Raw genomic sequence first — 7916 nt, 5'->3', positions numbered from 1 at the left:
TTGCGTTTTAACGATTGGCGATCAATTGTTTGGCCATTTGACGTTTACCCCATTGAGACTCTCTTTGACTGCAACCGATGCAAAATTCCAAACACAACGCTTTCTGTTGTTCAGGCAAAACTTAAACTTTGAACAAAAACAAAAATTTTGTACCGAGATTATTTACATCGTATTGCAAACTTCTGTGCAACTTTTTAAAATATCTTCTCAAAAGAAATTATTTCTAACAACAACAAATGTCGAAAACTGATTTTGAAGGTTACTAAAACACTTGAAATTACTGGTAAAATGAGACTGATGATGAAATTTTACCTGTGTTGGCACAATAACTCTGAACTTTGAAATTTATTTTCTCAAGTTTACATGGGAATTTGTTTTTGGTGTAATTTCAGGCAATTATTTACATCTTTAGATTTTAGAAAATGCAAAAAGGACTGTAATTACTTAAAAATTAATCTGATACAGGTTTTTGTCCATTAAAAACTAAAATTGCTCGATTTCCTATCGGATTTTGTCTTAATCGTTTTTTTCGAGGGTAGAATTTGCCGATATCATAACCATAAAAAAATCCAACAATTAGCAGTTAATTGAAAGTCCAGTAACCATGGTAACCACCTGTCCATGTGTATTATGGTGCAACACCTTGTAATAAGAACTATCTGAAGTTGTAAGTAGTTAATATTTACGGGCGGAATAACTGGCCTGCCTATGATGGAATAGCCATGAACCGCAATGAGCTCATTGGCAGCCAATAGCGGTTTAGGATTATTAAACAAAATATTACATAATTTGTTTAGAGACTATAGAACATACGCAAGTGTTTTGTAAATTGTTCTTCGGTTACGCCCCAGGTGGTGGGACATCGGATACCACTACGGCCGCATTGGGTTACATATTCTGGTTATGTTCTTGTTATATTCTTGGATTAAAAGGCTAAAGTTGGTCCTAAATTCTGTGTACTGTTGATGTCTCTGGAGATAACGTTCCTGTAACAGATCCCGGCCTCTCTTCAGCCAGAGAGTTTCTCCAGGTTTTGGAAAAGTGCTTTCCCAGGCCAAAAACCTATTATCACATTTTCCACTTATTAGATAAAGGACTTATCTCTCTTGAGTTGCACCTGTTTTTGTTCCGAGGGGTCAGGGCACCGGACTTGAAATCGGGAGGTCGTGGGATCAAGTCACGCTCTGACCACTGGTTGGTGTTGTTTCATGATAAACCCGAGTTCAACTCCCCGGCCACGTTTGCAAATAGCCAACACTTGGGGTTTTAACCTTGTTATGTTCAATTTGAAATATTTTTTTCTGAAAGTTAATGGCTTGGCTCCACTAGGAGGTTTTTGATGCTAACACCGAGCGAGGGTATTTATTTGTTTGTTCATTTGTCTTTTGGTCTCTCGTCAAATCACATGAGCGTAATCCGACACAAACTTCTCTGTTTAAGAAACCCTCGAGCAGATACTGTTTGCCTCTGGTGATTGCAAAAGAAACGACTCCTTCGTGCTAATACAGTGTGCGCTCATCTAGATTAGTATATCCGTCTTGTAACCATGGAAACAGCCATACTGTTTTCCTTTGTCATACAAAGGAAAACAAATAAGCATTATGTGGATCAGGAGGTTAAGGAAAAGAGCCAATTTTAATTCAATTTAAAAATGCAACAGAGGAAAAACTGGCTTGAAAACTCGTTAGAGTTAATGTCTAAAAACTTCAGTTTTCTTAATTTAATCTTTTCTTAAATATATTGCACGTTAACAGGAAAAATCTCCAAAGCTGCGTATATATATTTGCATAACAACAGAAACAGGCATTTTTCATAGACTGTATGGCAGCTAAGGAGATCATAATTTCTGCATCATCATGCATTTATTTGGTCAGGGAATTAGTTAAAAAGAAACATCTAAATCCCTCGCTTTCACATTTAAAACATTCCTGTCCAGGTGGCATTATTTGAAATAGCTAGTTTCAAAGACGGATACTTAAGGTTTTGCAGACTGGGGCAACCCAAGATGAATGAAGTGTATGCTTTGGTATTAATGGCGACTTTTGTGTTGGTGACCTTTGCAATGTCAATTGAGACACACAGGAATGGAAGAACATCAGCTGTAAAACAAGGTAAACAACAAGATTCGTGACGTATATTGAAAGAAAAATTGTGAACTTTAACAGCACAAAACTTGAAGTCCCTGTCAACATCAAACTGCAGGAGTTACGTTAATTATTAAGCTGTATTAAACTTTAAGAACTGATTTACAATGAGAATCAGGCCTGTTCAGTCAGTCTTGAATGAAATAGAAAGTTGCCCAGATTTATGGGGTTGAAACTACGCGAATTTTTAGAAACTAGGAATAGGTACTCTCGTCACAATAAACTAAATCTACTAAGCTTCTGAAAGGTTAGACTGATTTGAACAGGATCGACGCACATGTAAACTGCAAAGGATGCAACACTAAAAAGTTTGGTGGCGGTCAATTTGTGACGGTCCCCGCCCATCAAACGATGGATGGAAGCCTATATCCTGTGGGTTTGGTGATGGGCAAGCTTGCCTTATAAAAATGGGCATTTTCTGCGAAAACGTCTTCTTGAAAAATGATTCAGTTATACTTTATTTTCCTCTCTATGATCCAGAGTCGGTGGAGCTGGAAGTTTCCATTTTACATCTTGTGCGCCAGACATTTATTTCAAATGGCCATATCAACTCGCGACCTCGTGCTTTTAGATGGATAGACTAAGCTAGGAATTATTTCGTTTTGAGTCTCCGTCTGATTTAGACACGACTTAAAGGATATATGTACATCTTAATTTCTCATATTCTTCAGCGCTAACTCAGTGAAACTAAATTAAAATCCCGCCGTTTGACTTAAGTGGACGGGATGCTAGTCTGTCGCATGGTTACCCCCAGCATTACCCATTTATACACCTGGGTGGAGAGAGACACTGTGAGAGTATAGTGTCTTGCCCAAGAACACAACGCAGTGACCCTGGCCAGGGCTCGAACCCGGACCGCTCCATGCAGAGTCCAGCGCACCAAACATTAGACCATGCACCGCGTGTTTCGGCGATGACGGAGAGAGTTAGGGAATTCAAACGTTACTGGAAATATGTAGGTAATGGTAGGATGAGAGCTGAAGATGTGATAAAACGGGTGCAATTCAATATCATCGAAGCCGCTTTTAAATTTATCCCATTTTAAGATGCGATTCCATCCTTATCAAGTGTGATTTTCTATTGACATCCTCGTTGCCATAGCCTTGAAACCTTACGAGGAAGAATGTGTGAATTTATGTTTAACGAGCTCTGAGAGCATAAGATGAAGTGACGTATCTTGTATCAAACGTTGGATATGTGTTATGGGAAATGTTCTGTGCAATCAAACTTTTTGTACGAATTCTTTTTAATCACGTCTCAGAGGCCCCTCCTATTATGTTTAAAATAAATTCAGTGTCTAAAACTGCGTTTTCATTTGAGAGAGGGGTCGATATCACACTAAATAATGCTGCTATTTCTTTAGTTTCCAAACATATCTTATGTCCTATTTGCTGATCAAGTGGATGAATTCCAAACAAAGTTGTTGTTGGAACTGATTGTGCGATTGTTTGCCTAGCAGTTTGTTGTATCAATCTGTGAAATGTGTCGATGTAGTGAGTTATTTCTATATTTATAAATTAAGCACACGAGCTTAATTAATTAAAGAAAAAAAAAATAACATGCAAACTGATAAACATTGTGGTAAAGCGCATTGTTGGAAAACATATATTATACGGTCACTTCCGAGTGAAGATGTGTGTTGAAACATACGAAACGTCAAGTAAAAAGATACAATTTTCGTTTTTTAACAAAGTGTTTTATCGCAATGTTTATCACCGCAGTTTGCCCGGTATTCTTTCTAAGGTACGATGGACAAAGAAAAAGAGTATTTACGATAAAGAAAAAAGTTCTTAGTTTTGTTTAAGATTGTAAAGACAGCGTCATCGATAAGCTTGAAAATTTGATGCGGCCTTACTCCCATAAACGAAGGAATAAATCACGAATTGGCCAATCACAATACATTCCCAGGTCCACGACGGACCAGTACACCAAACACAACATGAATATGTTCCAGATGATACATAAATCCGCGGACCCATGTACAGACTTCTATCAGTACGTATGCGGGGGATGGATAGCTAAAGGACTGCCCGATGGCTTGGGCTATTGAAGTATATTCTCCTGCTTAGAGGAGTCGAGCAACTGGAAAACAAACTGAAGTCTCTGATTGAACGACAGAAGGATTCAGGTATATGACAGACCAATCGTAACGCCTTTAGAGAAAAGGTCTTTTTTTTGGAGAATGTCACGTTCTGCCGAGAAAATTAGACATGCGTGACAATACAAAGAACAAATATGAATTAAATTAAAAAAATAACAATATTTAGAGAGGAAGCACATCAGACTTAGCTGGTTTTCTGCGGGTCCTCTATCCTGGTCAAATTTGAATTTGGAGATGTTGGTTTTGTGGAGGGAGGAAACCCAGAGGAGAACCGGAGAAAAACTCTCGGAGCAAGGCGACAACCAACACTAAACTCGACCCACATGTGGCACGGGGCCGGAACCGAACCCGGGCCACATTGCGGGGAATCGAGCGCTCTCAGCGCTGCGCCAACCCAGCTAGTTTCTAAGCTTCTGCTCTATAGCAAGGTCGAAGTGCAAGGACATCCCCGTGAACGAGTAAGACGAAGCAAGAAAACGCCCACAAAATAAAAAATGTTATTTCCGTGTCCAGCCCGATTCTATTCCCGCCATCTTGGATTTGGTTCTTTTAACCGTCTTCCGTTGCGTCATGAGTTTGTGAATACAGAAAGCCTGGGTACGAAGTTGATTGCTGATTGAAACAGAAAACATTTTAATCGATTGTGATTTTTACAAAAGGTGTTTTTCTAAAGTTAGAAAGAAGAATTTGTTTTTTTGTTTGCTTTTTTTCATTTCAATATTTTTTCAATTATACATTTATTTACAATACTAACCTTACTTACAGTTAGAACGAAGCATAACGAAGGGGTTTTCGAATCGAAACTGATGTTTATGTAGATCTGCGATAAGCATTTCAAGATTTGGACCTGAGCCGGACAGTTTCTACTGACTTTAATTTGCGTAACCAATTCCTTGTAAGCCGTTGTCCAGTATTGCCTGCTTTCAATAGTTCTCAGCTTAGAAGAAAACATTTGTTAATTGTTATTTTGTTCGATGGCCTTAGAGAAAAGAGAGAAAAAACATGTTTACGACTGGTACCAGTCCTGCGTGGACCAAGAGGAACGGGACAGACTGGGAGCTGAACCGCTAAATACGTTGATACCAGATACAATGGGCCAAGTGGTCAATTTTCCTTTCGCGGAAACGGGAGATTGGAGGCTAGAAGATGTGCTTGCCGGCGTGCATGGTATTAACGTATTTCCACTGCTTGAAGTGTTTTTGTACTCCACTTATGTCCAGGATTGAACGCAATTTTGCTTTGACAATTATTGCAAATTTCGCAGTTTTCGTAAATTTCGTAATTTTCGCAGTTTTCGTAACTTTGGATGGACCTTCCTTGCAACCCTTTGAATAAATTTCGTAGATTATGTTGATGGTCTTGACAATTATTGCAAATTTCGCAGTTTTCGTGACTTTGGATCGACCTTCCTTGCAACCCTTTGAATAAATTTCGTAGATTATGTTGATGGTCTTGACAATTATTGCAAATTTCGCAGGTTTCGTGACTTTGGATCGACCTTCCTTGCAACCCTTTGAATAAATTTAGTAGGTTATGTTGATGGTCTTGACAATTATTGCAAATTTCGCAGTTTTCGTAACTCCGTTCAATCCTGGACATTACTCTTGCTTTGAAAACAACTTTTGTATTGAATTTTTATTAAAGTTCAAATCTGGCGTACACGTTCGTTTTACATTTCGGGCACAAAGAGCGACACTGTTTGCAGAATTTGTAGGGCTGATTTTATATTTAATACTGAGTATGGAAATTTTGCGTTTAGCAAGGTTTGGTTTTTGGCCTAAAATGTTCTTTATTGAAATAAAGTTGAGAAATGAGCTGTAAAATTAAAGCGACACGCATTCACAAAAAATCGCAAATGAATTCATTTGCTGCTTTACACCGACAAAAGATATCAAATTAGGCTTGAAACAAAAAAATACCCCATTCTCTTCACCACTTCCCCCCCCCCCCCCCACCCCCCTAAAAAAAGGCTTGAGAAGTTGCCAAAGTTGGATATTCCGAAGCGGTCCGTAATTGGGGTCCAGATGGGAAAATCCGGACCGCTGGAGCACGCTATTAGCCAATCAGATTCAAGGGTTTAGGATTCCGGACCGCTGAGTAGCTAGAGAAAAAAAACATCTCATACTTAACTCTCTGTCCATTCTGTCAGTTACGGATCCTCGTTCTTTCAGTTCGATTTATGGCCCCCGCACTTCGCACTTGGGCCATATCGAAGGGGTAAAAACTTGGTCCGTAACTCACAAAACGACTTCGTATTCGGTCGTAAAATACAGGCACAAAGCTAGACGCTTTCCCGAGAGATATAGTAATAAGAAAATAAAACAGAATGCAATGAACCAAAGAGACGGGCAGAATTGATCCTTTAAAGACCTGGACAGGTACTTAGAAACAATGAACGTGAAACTTCTTCTCTTGGAAACACAGTTTGAACAAAACGAAAATCCGAGAACACAAATTTATTGCCTTATTTTCTTCTAACAAAGCTACTTAACATAAAATTCATTTCTATGTCTAAAGTTTCAAGTGCCAGTTTTTTGGACGCATATATCATAATTTGTTTTTCCAGCTTCAGTGGTTTGATAGTGGTTTTAGCCTCTCTGTTTTATCAAACGATGGCTGTGTCAATATTTCGTCTGCTACATGATCTGAGCTTGACAGAGTAGTCTCTATCTGTGACAGAAATAGGGAAATTCTATTTAGATATGCCAATTTTTGCTTTTAATATGTTGTTCAGGCTTTGTTTCCTTATCGCAAAGATCACATCATCGTTTATTTTTCAGTAAATTAATTTATTTTTGGCCAAGAACTTTTTTGTTAGCTTGTTTAGTGAAGTTAAGAAACTCAACTCTCTCAAGGATATCATTGCTTCGATCGTCCTATTTTTATGACAGGTGCAAGAAGATTGAGTTTATCTATCATGACTTTCTAGTGCCGTGAAAATCTCTGCGCTAGTAATAAAACTTTCTGTGAGGTGGCAAAAGCACACGACGTTGTAAACTGTAAATCCATCAACTAAAACAAAATTAAAATGTAAAATAAAATAATGAAGGTAAAGTGAAGTGAAGTGAAATAAAATAACCGTTTCCTGGCATTGAAAAAATTGCCCAAATATATTAGAACGACCCCTCATTTTATTACTTATTTAAGGAGGTATTTTGATACCTTCATTAAATACAGAATGGCTGATATCAGGTTCAGTGTAATCTATACAGGATATTTTGGGTAGGAAACGAAGATCAAGATGCATGGATGAACCTTGCTATGTTCAGTGCTATGACATTAAAAACAACCACAGTAACAATAACAACACCAGAAGAGAGAACACACACAAATACGCCTGGCGAGGAAGGGCTACAATAAATGACGCCCCCTCCATACAAATTGGTTCACGTCCTCATTGAATACTACATGAACTATGATTGGCAAGTTGCTCTTACTTGCGTTATGTCAGCCTTGTTCGTTTCATTTTTGGATCGATCCAATCTTATAGGTATATGCCGTTTACACTAAGATACGTTTGCAGCCGGTGGAAATTAAAGTGTATTAAAGAGGCAGTTTTCTCGTTGAAAACTAGTATTAAAATTTTGGTTGCGGGGCTGACTCCCAAACATGTACTTGGCGATCTAAGGACTTTTCTAATCAGTATTGATAACATTCTGTGTGATTTAAAA

This window comes from Orbicella franksi, chromosome 3, assembly GCF_964199315.1.
Source record: "Orbicella franksi chromosome 3, jaOrbFran1.1, whole genome shotgun sequence".
Taxonomy (NCBI): Eukaryota; Metazoa; Cnidaria; class Anthozoa; order Scleractinia; family Merulinidae; genus Orbicella; species Orbicella franksi.
The sequence above is the reverse complement of the archived record's forward strand: the minus strand, read 5'-3'. Positions refer to the sequence as shown.